Raw genomic sequence first — 16,481 nt, 5'->3', positions numbered from 1 at the left:
AGCCTGAGGGCTCAGGGGTGGTTGAAATCTGGCTGAGGATGACCGGCTTCGCTTTCGCTGATCTCTGGCTAGCTTCCGGTTTACAGATGGAGGATGCAAAGCCCACGGGGTCTTGGAAAATGGCTCCAGGAACCTGCAGTGTCTGGGGAGCCGGGGAAAAAGAGAGCCTTGGGAAGTTTCCTGTGCAAGTGTCTTTTAACCCTGTCCGCCTTCCCACAAACTTCACTAAGGCCTCCACTCCTCACGAGTGCTTTTGGAGTGAACCTTAGTCTCAGGAGACTTGAATATGGGCTGAAACTGGCCTCAGGTGGGTCTTAGGTAAGAGCCGGGACCTCATGAGACCCAGTCCTGTTTGTGTCACAGACATTTGGAAGGAGAGATGAGTACACTGCGTTGGAATACTTAACATTTGTAGTTTGTGTCACCTTCTGCTAAGTTGAATTCTTCTAAACCCATTTCAGTTAAAAGATTTCGTTACGCCAGATTTGTACGTTTGAAGGCTGACTTTTTTCTTTTTTTATATACGATTCCGCTGTGACCCAAGACATAACTTCTTCTTTGATGTGACCCTGAACTTAAGGATGTTAATTCCCTGATTTCGAGGAGCAAAATGTACCTAGTGTTACAATCAGAGAGACGGAGGGAATCACTGAGCAGGGTCGTTAATGGGACCGTGGAGTCCAGGTCTGTCCCCAGCTTACAGATTCAATAACTCTGTTCCCGTCAGTGCCACCTGGATGCCACCAGGTGCTCACACAGTGGGTCTCAACTGCATTTCCAAGTTGCAATACTGGTGGAGGAAAGGATGGGGAAAATCAAACTGGCAATTCTTTGATAAGCTTAAAATGTTTTATTTCAATTTCTAGATTGTTAAATAGGATTAAAAAAAAAACCGTCTTCCTACAGAGAATCACAATAGGAAAAGAAAAGGGAAATCACACCGAATGCTACTATTCACTGGGAGTAATAAAATGTGAGATTTTTTCCCCTCTTGTCCTAAGATTGCCCTGAGGACCAAAATACCTACCTCTTACGTTCCCTATTCAGGAAGTCACCAGTAACTAACCAGCTTCTCAGGACTTCCTGGTGGTCCACACTTCTGAGCTGGCCCTACACCCCCAGTCCCATTTCCAAACTAAGAAGAGGCTTGCAGGTCCTAAGCTTTGTGGAGATGCAGTTAGTATTCATGGTAGGAGGCTGTAACAGGAGACTGGAGCGGGGCTGTGTTCCCTTTCTATCCACCCAGGACGATCTCCTTCCTAACCATCTCCAAGTCAACTGATTAGGGACTTTATTTTATTGTTTAACATTACTTATTTATTTATTTTGGCTGCGGCGTGTCTTAGTTGCGGCACGCGGGATCTTCCTTGTGGCACGCGGGGATCTAGTTCCCTGACCAGGGATTGAACCCCGGGCCCCCCTGCATTGGGAGCACGGAATCTCAACCGCTGGACCCCCAGGGAAGTCCCTGATTGGGGACTTTACATCCACAGAATCCCTTTTGCCACATAATGTGACATAATCGCAGAGGTGACATCCCACCGTATCTGCAGGTTCCACTCACGCTGAGGGGACTGGATCTTGGGGGCCAGCTTGGAATTCTGCCTGCCACAGAGGGGAAGGGGTTCCTTTAATCCCCACAGCTAAGTCAGGGCGAGAGTCCTAAGACAATCACTCATAAAGATTGGGGTTCAGCAACACAGGGAATTAGACTCTTTCTAGGGTGACCTCGTAGTTACTCCCAGGCCACGAGGAGCTGAGCGGGGTAAGAAGGTCACAGTGAGCATTCTGGGAGCCAAGGAGCATGGCACAGTGTGTCCTCCCCACTGAGGTCTGGGGACAGACTTGAAAGGCTTGTGACCTGCCAGGCTGGAGATTTCAGAGCGGTCCCTTCCCTCGGGCTTGAAGGGCTGCAAGCTCAGTGAGCCTGGAGGGAAGATGGGGCAGCTCCACCCACGCCACTCTCCAAGTCCGTCCAAGTGTGTGGAAGGGGGCCCTCCAGTTCTTGGGGCTCTATGTGTGGGAACATACATTACCCCAAGGGCAGAACCAGCCAGCTGCTGGGGCGCCGATGGGCCAGGCGACTGAGTTTGAGATGGAATGCCTAGGACTGAAACTTAAAAAAAAAATTTTTTAAATTGTGGTAAAATGTACATCGCATAAAATTTACCGTTTTAACCAATTTTAAGTGTACGGTTCAGTGCTAGTAAGTGCACTCAGAGTGTTGTACAACCATCGGCATTATCCATCTGCAGTACTTTTCCATCGTCCCAAACTGAACCTCTGTCCGCATTAAATTCTCACTCCCGTTCCCCAGCCCACACCCCCGGCACCACCGTTCTACTTTCTGTCTCTATGATTTCGAGGACTCTATGGACCTCATATAAATGGAATCACACAGTATCTGTCCTTTTGTGACGACGTCTTTCACTTAGTATGTTTTCAAGTTCATCCATGTCATAATATGTATTAGAATTTCCTTCGTTTTTGTAGTTCAGTGATAATCCTTTTTATGTATAGACCATGCTTTTTTTTTTTTTTTGCGGTACGCGGGCCTCTCACTGCTGTGGCCTCTCCCGTTGCGGAGCACAGGCTGCGGACGCGCAGGCTCAGCGGCCATGGCTCACGGGCCCAGCCGCTCCGTGGCATGTGGGATCCTCCCGGACCGGGGCACGAACCCGTGTCTCCTGCATCGGCAGGCGGACTCTCAACCACTGCGCCACCAGGGAAGCCCTAGGCCATGCTTTTTAAATCCATTCTTCTGTGGTGGACCCTTATGTTGTTTCCATGTTTTGGCTATTGTGAATAATGCTGCAGTGAATGTGAATACACAAAAATCTGTTCAAGTCCCTGCTTTCAGTGATTTTGGGTGCGTACCCGGAAGTAGAATTGTTGAATCGTATGGTGATTCCACGTTTACCTTTTTGAGGACCCACCATACTGTTTTCCACAGTGGCTGCACCCCACCTGCAACGCCTGTATGCGGGTTCCAATTTCTCCACATCTTCATCAACACTTGCTATTTTCTTTGTCGTCGTCGTTTAACGATTAGAATTGAATCTTAAATACAAAAATGAGACTGGTCTGGGGCTTCCCTGGTGGCGCAGTGGTTGAGAGTCCGCCTGCCGATGCAGGGGACGCAGGTTCGTGCCCCGGTCCGGGAGGATCCCACGTGCCGCGGAGCGGCTGGGCCTGTGAGCCATGGCCGCTGAGCCTGCGCGTTCGGAGCCGGTGCTCCGCAGCGGGAGAGGCCACAACAGTGAGAGGCCCGCGTACCGCAAAAAAAAAAAAAACAGAGACTGGTCTAATAACCCAAAATCTTAGGCAGATTATTAAATCTGGCCAGTCTGATCGCTGGTGGGAAAAGGGGATTCAGCAGAGAGCAGCTGCTGACAGCAATGAAACCAGGCCGTGCTTATGTCCCCTGCAAGGTGAGAATCCTCTGTAAACCAGTTACAGGAACAGAGTTCTTGTTCTTAAAATGCTTACTAGCTTTGAAAATGATTCATGTAAGAGTGCAGCAGCCTAAATACATTTACTGCCTTCTTCATTCCACCTCCATTCACTTCCTAAACCCTGGCTGTCCGGGTCCTATTCCCACGACTGTTCTGAAGCTGTCTTCTCTGAGTTCTCGTCCCAGCTTACAGGCATCTAGGAGCTTGGACTGTCCATTAAATAGAAGTATTTAATTCCCAAAGTTGAGTCTTTAGCAGAGTTCAATCTGCTCTCCTTGGGCAAAGACATTCATCACCCTGGTCTCAAATATGACTTCTATGACCATGACCTGAACAGTCTTCACCTCTGGGCGTTACTCATTTCATTTAACAAGCTGCGTGCCTCCTCTCACTGTGGTCAGGAACCTTGTTTTGAATTGTCTGCTGGGCATCTCATTAAATTTAAATTCATTCATCCATCCGTCATCCCTATTGGGTTGTGAAAGGTGAGGCTCTCTGCTTAGGATGCTTGAGTTGGGAGAAGTATAGACACACACACACACAAAAGTTAAATCATTCTGCATGATACAGAAACAGGAGTAATCCACTGGTGTCTCAAGAAGGGGTCGGGATCCTGAAGAAGGAAATGGAAGAGTCTAGAGGAATGGGGGTGGGGAGGGCTAGCTAGAAACATGGAAGAAAACCAGGGCCCGTGGAGAGATGTGGACATAAAACATTCTCTGTGTCGAAAGTGATGGGACTTGGAGAGCGCAGCGATGTCTGACATTGGATTTGAAGTGTTTGCACACCGTGTGGTAATTCTCCCTGCTGCTCCCAAACCATGTAACGCCGGCAGTGCTTTGGGGGAACGGAAAGGGTCATATCCCATGATTTCAGGAAAGCAAGGACGTTAAAGCGGGGCTGGGAGAAATGGTTTGGAGTCAGAGGAAAGCAGGGAAATGGGTGACCGTGTGGGTGAGAAGGCAAACCCATTGTGTTCTTGGATATGTTAGAGAAATAGATGAGCGTATTCTAGATTCAGCTGTTAATGACTGCATTTCATTTTGATATTAAGTGAAACAGTGACTCAGGAAAAAAAATAGATTCCAGACCCTGCAGGTGAGGGGCAGGGCTGGCTGGGGAAGGAACACAGTCTGTTTCACGCTGACTCTCCCTGCAAAACCTGTATTATGGTGGGAGAATAATTACACCCAACAGGGTATCTAAATATGCCCATTTTCCAGCATGTATTTGAGGGGAACAGGGGTAATTGATATCCAAACAGCTCCATAATAGGTTTTGAGTTTTGTCTCCCATCAGCCCATTTCCCACATTTACTAAAAATAGAAAAATTAATTAATTTTCATTGGTTTCCCTTCCCCTTCCTCTCCTGGGAAGAAGTACTTATGAGCACTGAAGAGGAACAGGCCTGCTTAGATTCATAAATTGAATAGTTGAAGCCACTGAGGTCTGACTCTAGAGCTAAATTCATCTGATCTAATCAGCAGAGGGCAGAACAAATAACAAGCCATTCTGACTGAACGTTGCGTTAAAATGTTGCGTTAAATTCCAAATGTTTGAAACATTTCTAAGAGGGCCACATACTTTTTCATTTCATAAATGCGTTTACTAAAAGATGCCTTTAAATTGTAAGCTCCTTTTGTGCGTTAAGAATATTCAGATTACACACAAGACCACTTCTGTGGCTTAAAAGCTACATCTATAGCTCTGGCCCTATAGCAGTTTTCACGCCTCAATCTCAAAATATTTTTCAGATACGAATTCATTACCTAGATGACATTATATATCCCATTTTCAGGAGGAGAAACTGAGGCTCCAAGAGAACCTGCAGAAGAACATGGTTCTTGCTTCTCCATCTGTGGCTTTCTTCAGTAAAAGCCCTTTGCAAATTCAGGGACACTGGCCAACGAGTAGAGGGTTATAAAAGGAGGGTATTATTACAATAAGCTGGTAATAGAATAACACAGTGTAAGTTTTGGCAAAATAGTTTTCAGACAATTGAAGAAAGCCATAAACATTGGATTAGGGAAATAAGAAGCTATTTAAATATATTTGTAAAATATATAGCCTTTGTCCTCTGGCCCAGCGAAGACATACCTGTAGGGTGGCATTGACCGGACATCTTTAAATAAGTGAAAAAGTATCTAGTAACTGGAACTGTAGCATCCGCGGGAGCCAAGGCTGTGTGGCATGTCAGTGCCAGCTGTGGGCTGACCACCGCCCTGGGGTCTGATCACTATCTCCTGGGCACTGTCTGCTCTCTGAAGGCCTTCCATTTCACCAGTGAATACTGTCCTCTGGGGACAGAGCCTTCTTGGCAGCCATTTCCAGATTGTGAAGTGATGACCCAGTTCTCTTAGGAGACAAACTGGGAGGAAACCGTGGATGTCGGGTGGAGGTAGGAAGGCACGGGGCCCCTCAAATCCTGCTGGAGCAGCCCCTGAACTTCAGAGACCCTCCCCTCTCCCCAGGCTTTGCTCACTTGGGCACAGGCCCGTACATTTTTCATGGGAGATCAGAATGGAGACTTCTTCTTTTTTTTTTGAATTTTATTTATTTTTGTATACAGCAGGTTCTTATTAGTTATCCATTTTATACATATTAGTGTATACATGTCAATCCCACTCTCAGAATGGAGACTTCTGACCCTGCTCTTGTTAAGATGCTGAAGTCAGTTACTCACTATGAGGCCGTTGAACTCTCTCTCTCCTTTTGTTTTTTCACAAGTGGGACAGGACCGTGAGGCCATAACACAACCTGGGGATGTATTGTAATCGTGACTCAATTCCTTTGTTGCTAATAAGTGGGCAGGTTGGAGCGAAGGCCCAGTTTGTGATGCGTGAACGCTGCCCGCTAAAGGCCCCTCAAGCAGCTACCTGCTCACACACGCCAAGCTCAGCCCAGACTCCTCAGCGCTGCGTTCCTCTGTTTGGCCCCCAAATTCCCTCCTCACTCAGACCCTTGCTGCCTCTGTGGCCTGAATGCTTCCTGAACCTGCACCCTAATCTGCCAGAGCTGCTCTCATTCTGGACCCTTAAAGATCTTGCTGGTCCTTGAAGCACAGCTTGAGTGTGGCTCCTTCATGGAGATTTCCTGCACGTCCCCCCAAAATCCCCACCTCCTCCTTTCTCTCTCTCTCTCTTTTATTTGCTGTAAATATATATTTCTTTTATTTTTAATCAAAGTATAGTTGATTTACAATATTGTGTTAGTTTTTGGTATACAGCAAACTGATTCAGTTATAATATATATGTATATAGGTGTATGCGTATACATATTCTTTTTCAGATTCTTTTATATTATAGGTTATTACAAGATATTGAATATAGTTTCCTGTGCTATACAATAGGTCCTTGTTTACATACTTTATATATAGTAGTGTGAGTATGTTAATCCCAACCTCCTATTTTATCCCTCGCCCCCTTTTCCTCTTTGGTAACCATCAGTTTATTTTCTATGTCTGTGAATCTGTTTCTGTGTTGTAAAATAAGTTCATTTGTATCATATTTTAGATTCCATATGTAAGTCATATCATATGATATTTGTCTTTCTCTGTCTGACTTACTTCACTTAGTATGATAATCTCTAGGTCCATCCATGTTGCCGCAAATGCATTATTTTGTTCTTTTTTATGGCTGAGTAATATTCCATTGTGTATATATATCACATCTTCTTTATCCATTCACCTGTCAGTGGACACAGGTTGTTTCCATGTTTTGGCTATTGTACATAATGCTACTGTGAACATTGGGGTGCATGTATCTTTTCAAATTAGAGTTTCCGTCTTTTCCAGATATTTGCCCAGGAGTGGGATTGCTGGATCATATGGTAGCTCTATTTTTAGTATTTTTAAGGAAGCTCCATCTTTCTTTCTCTTTCTATAGCACTTGAAGCATTCTGCCTGGCGGCCTGGTTGTCTCTACCCCCATCTAACTGAGCATCCACCAGTGGGTCGGAAGGTCTTTGATCTCTTAGGAGCCAGGCCCATGCCTTCTTCCCCCTGAGCCCCTGGCGCATGGAACACACCATTTTGAAAATTACGCTTATTTGGAGTAGATGGAAACCGAATTGAAGGGGGTTAAGGAAGAGACAAGGGGTCAAGAGGCGGAGGCAGAAGGTTGGCGGCCAAAGGAAGGGAGCAATAAGATGACTGCTCAGAGGGCAGCAGGGTTGAGTGCTGCTTGTCAGCAAGTGTGATGGAACCAGTGTGAGGAGGGAATGCAGTGGGAGGTTGCAGAGAGAGGCGGGCTAGGAGGGGATGCAGTGGGAGGTTGCATAGAGAGACGGGCTAGGAGAGGATGCAGTGGGAGGTTGCAGAGAGAGACGGGCTAGGAGCGGATGCAGTGGGAGGTTGCAGAGAGAGGCGGGCTAGGAGAGGATGCAGTGGGAGGTTGCAGAGAGAGACGGGCTAGGAGCGGATGCAGTGGGAGGTTGCAGAGAGAGACGGGCTAGGAGCGGATGCAGTGGGAGGTTGCAGAGAGAGACGGGCTAGGAGCGGATGCAGTGGGAGGTTGCAGAGAGAGACGGGCTAAGTCCTGTGTCACTGATGCGTGTTGCTCCTTACGAGGGCTCACAGGAGCTTGGGGAACGGCCGGAGAGCTAGCCTCTCAGAGCATCACGCCTGCAGGGAATGCACTATAACAAACAAAATGCATGGTCAGTGTTCTTGGAATAGCTGAACGGTAAGAGTGCAGGTGCTGAGGAGGGGAAAGATCACAGCGTCCAGGGAAATCATGGCAGAGGAGACGGTTCATGGTCCATCCCAGGGGTTCCTTGTGGAGGCGACCCGGGCTGTTTAAACCACACGGCTGGCTTCTGGATCAGAGGATCCCCCAGGCCCCAGGAGATGTTCCACTCGGCCTCACGCATCCTCCAGCTACAACAGGTGAACCTCTCACCTATTTTTAAGGATTCCCAGGAGAGGGGATTTCGTTCCCTTCTTTCGCGGGGAAGGGAAAGCGCATGGGAAGCTTTCTTTCCTGGGTTATTTGAGGCCGTGTCTGTGAACATCTCGAGGATGCCTGGATAGTGTTTTGTGAGGTCCTGATTCAAGGAGGGTGTGTCAGGCTGCTGTCTGGTCCTGGATGCTCCAGGAGTTGGGAAGTGGAGGGGACACTGCCATTTGCTGGAGCCTCTGAGTGATGTCACTACGTATAGAACTCACCTCCTGCTCTCTGGACTCTGAGACCAGCCCAGCAGCGAGGGTGGCGTGATGAGGCGTGGGGTGAGGGATGGGGGGACGCGAGGCTCTTTCCCAGAATCAGGTGGAGTCACACAGCCCAGAGAGGAAGGGCTGAAAGACCTGCAGTTGCTTTTCATGAGGGGCCCTCAGAGTGACGCCATTCCAACGGCCTGGGGGGCAAAGAGCTGCAAACCCTGACCAAAGGCCCTTCTTTGAAAGGTATGCAACCCAGGTGACGAAACGTGAAATAGAGCCAGAGGCGTGGCCCCCATCAAAGACGTGGGCTAATGCTGCCAGCCTCGGATTTCCGTCATCCCTAGGATTCAAGCAACAGAGGGAACAAGGACTTTTGATTTTATTTCCATGGTGGTGAAATTTCTCCTTTTAATTCTGAAATGCTTTAGTTGATCGTCTTCACCTGGGTCCTACCGCTTCCCTGAAAGTCACAGGGTGCCCGTCACCAAAGATGCCCAACGCAGACTAAATGTCATCTCGTGGGTAATTCAAGATACCCCTGCAGAACCTAGTTCTGACCAAATAAAGCAAGCCGTGAATTGCCTGCAGGTTTGGGCTCCCGATTGAAAGGCACTGTGCCCTGCCTAATGTTCCCCAGGAGAACTTCAGACTAGAAAATCCTGGATCTGGGAAACCTGCTCTGATAAATTGGAAATGGATGTAGGGGCAATGTTTCAGGATGGGGGTCAAGGGCCTTTGAGGGGACTCTTCAAAGTCAGGCACTGTTGTGGGCTGAGTTATGACCCCCCCAAACTCACATGTTGAAATCTTAACCCCCAACACCTCAGAATGGGACAGTATTTGGAATTAAGCCTTCTAAAGGGGTAAGTTAAAATGAGGTCACTAAAGTAGGCCCTAATCCAATAGGACTGCTATCCTTAGAAGAAGAGGAAATTTGAACATGGACCCAGAGGGAAGCCCACATGAAGATGTGGGGAGAAGACAGCCGTCCACAAGCCAAGAGAGGCCGCAGCAGAAACCAACCCTGCCCACACCTTGATCTCAGCCTTCAGCCTCCAGGACAATAAGACAATAAATGTCTGCTGTTGAAGCAGAGAGAGGCTGTGCTACTCTCTCAGGGCATCCTGAGCAGACCGATGATACAGGTGTGTTGAGGCGTAGCTGTTAGGGGAGCGGGACGCAAGGCCCAGGAGAGGGAGGCACAGCCTGGAGCCTGAGGGACCGCTCTGAAATGACAAGAGCTAAAGTGGACTCTTCTAGATTAGGGCGGAAGCCTCAGCGGGTGGAGAAGTACAGACAGTTGTAGGTCAGGCTGGATTAAGACAATAGCAATCAGCTCAGTCTAACCTCTGCTCCCAGCTTCAGCTCGCGCACGCTCACCTGCCCCTTGCCCAGCCGCCCAACTTGTTTCTCATTGGTCAGGGCCTTGACCGCCAGGGTCTTGTTATATCTCCCAGGAATATATGCAATGGATTAGGGGACCCCTGAAGTTGGCAGAATACCTGCCCCTCCCCCAGGGCTCTCCGTTGGTGGCATTTCACAGTAGTGGTGGAGAAAACATTTGGAGTAAAGGCCTTTCCTAGGTAGCCCTCAGATTATATCACTTTGGGGACTGCTGGCCATTTCTGCTCTTAAGGCTTCCCTGGTTAAAGAGGAAAAGATGGAAAAGAAAATAATTGTGGACCGTGGGATGCAAAACTGCGTTGAAAGATTGAACGAAATCTTCAGTGTTTCATCCCCAGGCGGAGCCCTGTGTCTTACTCATTCTCAGATCTTGATTCCTCTCGTTTTTGTTTTTAGTCCCTTCAAACAATCAATGGCCTAACACGGGGACAATATTGGAAGTTTTCCTGTTGAGTGGACTCAATGCCTCCCCCCAAAGTGAGTTATTTCGCTGCTTAGAGTCTTGATTTTCCATGTGCAAAACTGTGGGTCGTGCAAGCCATTGCCTCCTTGCTCAAAGAACCATCAGGAACATTCAAGTTGAAAAACATATTCAGGTTCTCCGTGAGTATTTGTTAAATTGCCAGCCTCAACATACTTACTAGAAGTGGGAAATACGGTGACCTGAGACTTAAGTTCCCCTTTTTAACTTTTGAGGTTGGAGGGAACTACTTATTGCTTTTTATGAAAAAAAAAAAAAAAAAAAAAAAAACCCAACATTCATTTTGCTCATTAAATTGTTATAATTTTCTTTTTAATAATAGGTCTGTAAGAGGTAGAAATTGCCCCGAATTGTGGAAAGTATGACTTCTCATCTCACTATAATTTTGATAATTATAGCTAACAGCCATTCATTTCGTCGGCATCATTTGGGAGAACCGAAACATTTCTTTGAGTGTCTTCATTGTAATAGTTAATGTTTTGATAGAATCTCTTCAAAATGCGTTAAACATCCTTTTATCTTCCTAAACACTGTCCACTGGATGCAGCTTAAAGGTTTGATTCCTCGGGGCCATCGTACCATTCCTGTCACACTGACGTGTAACGGGGGTCTCATCACGGAGCTGCTGTGTTGGGCTTTTCGCCCTGTGGCTGAATGATCATGTTTTTAGGAATCTTGCGTCTACTTGGTGCCATTGCCTGTTTTTGTCAATCTGTCTGCTTCGAGTGCTGGCCACTTGCTGTGGGCTGGGAGAGCAGATATGAAGCTTGCTAGAATATGTCTATAGCCGGATAAAATCGGCTCTGAACTACTCTCTGGTGAAAAAAGGTGCAGTGGACATTTGTGAATGCCATCCCAGCTTGCATTACACCTTTCCAACCGTCCCTGATTTCTTTTGTTTTTTTTTAACTTATTTTACTGAAGTATAGTTGATTTACAATGTTGTGTTAATTTTCACTGTACAGCAAAGTGATTCAGTGTACATATATATATATATTCTTTTCCATATTCTTTTCCATTATGGTTTATCACAGGATATTGAATATAGTCCCCTGTGCCATTATGGTAGGACCTTGTTGTTTAGCCGTTCTGTATATAATAGTTTGCATCTGCTAATCCCAAACTCCCAATCCATCCTTCCCTCCCCCCCGTCCCCCTTGGCAACCACGAGTCTGTTCTCTATGCCCGACAGTCCCTGGTTTCTATTCAGGGGTTCATGTGTTTCTACCTGGGGATCCAAGGTTGGAGCACTTGAGCTCAGCTAAGCCAGCGAGCACATTGCATTCCCCTAGGCACGTGGTTGGCCCAGAGGTGGGCAATGGACCCACGCGAGTCTAGTCGGAGTGCTCTCAGCATCTTTAGCTCAGAATGCTCTTTCTTGGACACGAAAGTCGAAGCATACAGCCTGCATTTTGGGGCAGTCATCTTGCCACCATGAGGGAGTCAGCTTGAGGATGAGGCTGATACCAAGGAAGGCAGAACGGAGAGAAGAATCAAAACAATACTTTGGTGACACCCCCTAATCCCTGAAGCAATGATTGCTTAAAGCTCCTTCTACTTACGAATTTTTAAAAATTGAAGTATAGCTGATTTACAGTGTTGTGTTAATTTCTGCTGTACAGCAAAGTGACTCAGTTACTTATATATATATTCTTTTTTATATTCTTTTCCATTATGGTTTATCTCAGGACATTGAATATAGATCCCTGTGCTATATGCAGTAGAACCTTTTTGTCCATTCATTCTATATGTAATAGTTCGCATCTATGAACCCCAAACTCCCAGTCCATCCCTCCCCATCTCACTCCCCTTTGGCAACCACAAGTCTGTTTTCTATGTCTGTCTGTTTCTGCTTTGTAGATAGCTTCATTTGTGTCTATTTTAGATTCCACATATAAGTGATATCATGTGGTATTTGTCTTTCTCTTTCTGACTTACTTCACTTAGTATGATAATCTCTAGGTCCATCCATGTTGCTGCAAATGACATTATTTCGTTCTTTTTTATGGCTGAGTAATATTCCATTGTATATATGTACCACATTTTCTTTATCCATTCATCTGTCAATGGACATTTAGGTTGATCCACGTCTTGGCTCTGGTGAGTAGTGCTGCTATGAACATGGGGTGCATGTATCTGCCTATGGATTTTTTTTTTTTTTTTGTGTGTGTGTGTGTGTGTGTGTTACGCGGGCCTCTCACTGTTGTGGCCTCTCCCGTTGCGGGGCACAGGCTCCGGACGCGCAGGCTCAGCGGCCATGGCTCACGGGCCCAGCCGCTCCGCGGCACGTGGGATCTTCCCGGACCGGGGCACGAACCCGCGTCCCCTGCATCGGCAGGCGGATTCTCAACCACTGCGCCACCAGGGAAGCCCTGCCTATGGATTTTTAAAATGAGACTTTATATGATAAATTTCCTTATTGTGTAAGCCACTTTGAGTCAGCTTTTCTGCTATCTACATCAAAGAGAGTTCTATTTGACTGATAACGGGAAATAATTTAGTACTTGGACTTGATAGAAGATCTATTTTGGTACCTCAGACTATATCATTGGTACACTTTGTGGTGATATATGGGTGTGCACTTATGCTTTAAAGTGTACATACGCATTGCACTGTTGTATTATGATATTTCACTATTAAAAAGAAAATAGTTAATACCATTATACACCCATCTAGGCAGAATAACCAATAGCATTCATTCAAAAATATTTATTGAATGTCTATTATTTGTCAGACACATTCTAGGTCTTAGGGATATAGTTGGGGAACAAGAAAAAAATCCCCATTCAAAAGGATACAATTTAAAAACACAGAGGATCTATAGGAATACCAGGTAACAACGTGTGCTACGGAAAAAGTAAAGCAGGTTAAGGGAGAGATGAACAAGTACTGTTATTTTAGGCAGCATGGCTGGGAAGGCCTCTCTGATGAGGTGACATATGAGCAGAGACCTGAAAGAAGTGAGGGTGAGCCTTGCAGATACTGAGGGATTCAGAAGGAGCTCTCCCGACATGGGAACAGTGTGTGCAGAGGTCCTGAGGTATGAGTGGGCTCGGAGCGCTCTGGACATAGCGCGGAGGCCAGTGGGCTGGAGTGCAGGGGCTGGGGGAGCGGGTGTCAGAAAGACAGCCAGTAGCACAGCCTCATATACAATATCAGCGACTCTGATTACCTTCAGAGAGAGGTGGGGTCTGTCTGGAGGATTTTGAAGGCGTATTAGGATCTGACTCAGTATTCAAAAAATCGCTGTTGGGTGCGGAGAACAGACTGTAGAGACTAAGGACATGGGGTGCTTTGATGTTGCTTGCTTCAGCAGACTTCTATCTCTTGTTTTTTTTGGCTGTGCAGAGCGGCTTGTGGGATACTAGTTCCCTGACCAGGGATCGAACCTGCGCCCCCTGGAGTGGAAGCGGGGAGTCCTAACCACTGGACTGCCAGGGGTGTCTCTCAGCAGACTTCTGTTTTTAAAAAAAAAAATTAATTTTTTATTTTTGGCTACATTGGGTCTTCGTTGCTGCATGCGGGCTTTCTCTAGTTGTGGTGAACAGGGGCTACTCTGTTGTGTGCGGGCTTCTCATTATGGTGGCTTCTTTTGTTGCAAAGCACAGACTCTAGGCACACGGGCTTCAGTAGTTGCGGCACGTGGGCTCAGTAGTTGTGGCTCGTGGGCTGTAGAGCACAGGCTCAGTAGTTGTGGCGCACGGGCTAAGTTGCTCCACGGCATGTGGGATCTTTGCGGACCAGGGCTCGAACCCGTGTCTCCTGCATTGGCAAGCGGATTCTTAACCGCTGCGCCACCAGGGAAGCCCGTCAGCAGACTTCTAAATAGCAAAAAAGCACTGACCTGAAAGAGAACAACGCACAAGTTATTGCATTTTAGTTTTGCCCCCAGAGTCCTTCTGCACTGTGGGTTCTGTCCTTCTGCAGGATGCCGTTCTTCCTGAGTGACTAGGGAGCCTGTAAGTACAGCGGGAGTACTGGGAGCAGATGATGACAGTGGTGCCTATGACTTTGCAGAACGTGGGAGTCCCTGCCCTGGGTGTTTGATAACCTCTAACCTCTGACCTCTGACCTGAGAGGCGGCCCGGGGCAGCAAAAGCAGCAGTGAGTCTGAAATGCATGGCCCTGCTGGACCCCTGGACTCTGCTTCTTCTCTTCTGTCAGACGCATCTATACCTTAGCCCGTGGGCTGGCTCTCTGTAAGATGATTTCAAAATGAACACAACGTAATGTTCTAGGAGTTGAAATTAAAAATGCTCACTTAGGGACTTCCCTGGCGGTCCAGTGGTTAGGACTCTAAGCTTCCACTGCAGGGGGCATGGGTTTGATCCCTAGTCGGGGAACTAAGATCCCACATGCTGTGCAGCATAGCTCCCCCTCAAAACGCTCGCTTAACCTAGCTGGATTCCTTCTCTACTTTCCAAAAGGGAGAGGGCAAAGAGAAGAGGTTGAGAGGGCGTGAGTAACTCTCCAGATGATCTCTGAATACTCCTTCTGTGGAAGGATTAAGGGTTCTTTTGAGGCATCTGGACAAAATACCCCCCTGTAGTGTTGCGTTGAAATTAACTAATGAGATAAGCCTCCTGTTTTAGCTTCCTGTCTTCGGTTATAATTGCTGCTGCAGCCTTGCTCATCATTTCCTGCAGGTTTTCCTTCTCTGGCTGTGATAAATATTAATGCCTTTAATTTTTCATTCCTCCCTTCGGCCTGGGATTCTGTGAAGAGTGAGATTTTCTAGCTGTTTAGGCTGCCTCTCTCGGCGATGAACAATTTTCATTTTCTACAACAGATCTTCCTAGGTTAGTTTTTAATTCAGACCTTCACTTTGGTTTTTCTTTGACTATTTTAAAAAGAATGAGAAGCCTACAACAGCCAGAGCTGAATCCAGGGCTTCGAAGCTCATCATGGTCTCTTTTTCGCTGTTTTCTCTCAAGAGTCCTTAACCTGAGGGTGTCAGTTCCCTGTGATTCGCGGCAACGTTTTGTATGTTTAGGAAGAGGCGGTTTATTTCGCCTCGAGAAGATGTCATGACTTCATCAGGTTTTCAAAATATTCTCACTAAAATAACTTTTAAAACATTCAGAAACCCTGCTTAACCAATTCTGGGGATCATCGCTTTGGGCAAATCTAGTGACTAATCTTTCTGATACATGGGAACAAACATAATCATATCTTCTAGAGATTGTAGGGAAAAGGTTCTCTCCTCCCTTAGAACCACAGGGCATTTGAACCAAAAATGATTACCACTTCCCCACCCCTTCTTCATTGCACAGATGCAGAAATGAATTTCTCAAATCTCACAGCACGGCAGCGGCAGAGCTGAGACGTGGTATTCTGTTTACTATGCACGTTCCACCAGCAGCAAGGTGACATCTAGCACTCCCTCGTATCCCACTTCCCAAACTCTTCTCTCTTTATTAAGGTACACTAGTTTATTCCCTCCAATGAAAGCAATTTCATTCCAAGTACCAAAGTAATATTTAGTAATTGACAAGACACCTGACCAATCATACAAAGGGTCTGTGTGTCATAAACCTGAGAAATCACTTCTTGTCCTTCCCAGCCTAGAGAGGACATCCCTGTGCTCTTTTTTTTTGGCCACACCATGCGGCATACAGGATCTCAGTTCCCCGACCAGGGATGGAAGCCCCGCCCCCTGCAGTGGAAGCGCAGAATCTTAACCACTGGACCCCCCGGGAAGTCCATCCCTGTGCCTGTGGTGGACTCCAGCCATTGCATTGTTAGTTACCTCTCTGTATCCACGCTCCCCAACTCCCCCCGCGATTTTCGGGGCCTTGAAGACAAGGACGTTCTCTTGAATGCTTTTTTTTTTTTTTTTTTTTTTTTTTTTTTTTTCGGTATGCGGGCCTCTCACTGTTGTGGCCTCTCCCATTGCGGAGCACAGGCTCCGGACGCGCAGGCCTGGCGGCCATGGCTCAGTTGCTTAGTTGCTCCGCGGCATGTGGGATCTTCCCGGACCAGG

General features: G+C 46.9%; 1 protein-coding gene across 2 annotated transcripts in view; it reads left to right on the top strand.

The window, feature by feature from the left end:
- The window catches only part of UPF2 (UPF2 regulator of nonsense mediated mRNA decay), a 210,224-nt gene that overhangs the window by 178,612 nt on the left and 15,131 nt on the right, over positions 1–16,481 (top strand). The window lies entirely within an intron of this gene.

Source organism: Kogia breviceps, chromosome 3, assembly GCF_026419965.1.
Source record: "Kogia breviceps isolate mKogBre1 chromosome 3, mKogBre1 haplotype 1, whole genome shotgun sequence".
NCBI lineage: Eukaryota > Metazoa > Chordata > Mammalia > Artiodactyla > Physeteridae > Kogia > Kogia breviceps.
Note: the sequence above shows the minus strand (reverse complement) of the source record. Positions and strands in the feature narration are given on the sequence as shown.